The sequence below is a fragment of the Condylura cristata genome, unplaced genomic scaffold (assembly GCF_000260355.1).
Source record: "Condylura cristata isolate star-nosed mole 26May11 unplaced genomic scaffold, ConCri1.0 scaffold00004, whole genome shotgun sequence".
NCBI classification, from domain to species: Eukaryota; Metazoa; Chordata; class Mammalia; order Eulipotyphla; family Talpidae; genus Condylura; species Condylura cristata.
In genome coordinates, this window is record NW_004567105.1 from 1,588,019 (window position 1) to 1,589,580 (window position 1,562).

General features: G+C 72.3%; 1 protein-coding gene across 1 annotated transcript in view; it reads right to left on the reverse strand.

Annotated features, from left to right (window-relative positions):
• The window catches only part of MPPED1 (metallophosphoesterase domain containing 1), a 13,166-nt gene that overhangs the window by 4,292 nt on the left and 7,312 nt on the right, over positions 1–1,562 (reverse strand). The gene's annotated exons all lie outside the window — the stretch shown is intronic.

The following is a 1,562-nucleotide window of genomic DNA, read 5'->3' on the forward strand; positions in this document are numbered from 1 at the left end:
GGAGGTGACCCCCCAGGGCGCGGCAGACCTCTCCTGACCACCCGCGGCTCCCCGCACGGGGCGCCACGGGAGGGCCGGCGCTGCCCCCGTCGGGGACGTCCACCGAAGCCACATGGAGAGCTCTCAGCAGGGGGGAGCTGCCGAGAGCTGGAGACAGAGAGGCCAGAGGGGTCGGGGGGCCCAGAGGGGTCAGAGGGGACCCTGAGGGGTTGGGGGGGCCCAGAGGGGTCCAGAGGGATCAGGGGCCCTGAGGGGTTGGGGGGCCCAGAGGGATCAGGGGCCCTGAGGGGTTGGGGGGCCCAGAGGGGTCCAGAGGGATCAGGGGCCCTGAGGGGTTGGGGGGGCCCTGAGGGGTTGGGGAGGCCCAGAGGGGTCCAGAGGGACCTTGAGGCCCTGAGGGGTCAGGGAGCCCAGAGGGGTCAGAGGGACCCAGAGGGGCCGGGGGACCCAGAGGGGCCCGCGGGCTCCGGGAAGGACGGGGCGGCAGACTGTGGTGGACGAGGGGCGCTGCTGACGCTGAGCGGCTGGGAGCGTGTGGGCTGTGGGGGCACACGAGGAGGGGCCGGCTCCTCATGACACCTGCCACTCCCCGGGTTCCCTGTACCCGGAACGTGTTCTTCAGTCCTCCCTGGACCCCCAAGAACATCTAAGCACCCACGTGCGGGTCCGGAGGGCCCCACGGGCTCCAGCGCCTGGTCCTGTTGTTCCGGTGGCTGGTGCACCCCCGAGTCAGCCTCGACTAAAACCCCCCGCCCCAGGCCACGCCGAGAGCCCACCCCGGCCCACGCCCACTGCCATGTAGAGCCTGCGGGGGCCTCACTGTCCCCCCGTGGGTGTGCGTCGTGGGCCAGGGGAGTGTCAGGAGCACTCAGCCCCTGGGAACCTGGCCGGGGGCGGGGGGCTGACCCCCTCCATTGTGCAAGAGGAATGAAAACAGCACCCCCCAGAGCTGCCCCCAAATACCACCAGCAACAGCAGTAAACAGCTCATCAAGCTGTGCCCCCCCACAGGTAGGTGCCCGCCCCCCACACATAAGTTCCCCCACACGTAGGTGCCCCCACACAGTAGGCGCCCCCAGACTCCCGCCAGCTTCCAAGGCGGCTATGCGGGGACCCTCCAGCCGCCAGCAGGGGGCGCCCAGAGTTGGGGCCGCTGGGGACAGCCCGGAGCAGCCCACCAGCGGGGGGGGGGGGGGGGTTTGGGGGGGCCCCCCAGTCTTCGCTGTTGCAGCCCCCCAAGCCCGGGATTAGAACTTCCTGTTTGAACGAGCAATGTTCAGGCGCAGGGCGCCGCAGAGGGGAGCCTCGCCAAGCCCCTCGCGGGCGCGGCAGCCCCCGCCTCCCTCCCGGGCCCTGGGTCCTCGGGGGCGCCCGGGAGGTGGGGCGCCGTCTGCGGCGGGGGCAGGCTGGAGGGGCGGCCCTGACCACATGTCTCGGGACAGCGGCCCGCTCGGGGCTCCCATCAACTCCCCCGAGGCTCCCGGGACCAGCGGGCGCCTCTCCGGGGCCCAAGCCCCGTGTGTCCTGGAGGAAGGCGAAGGCCAAACCTCCGGTGGGCTCGGG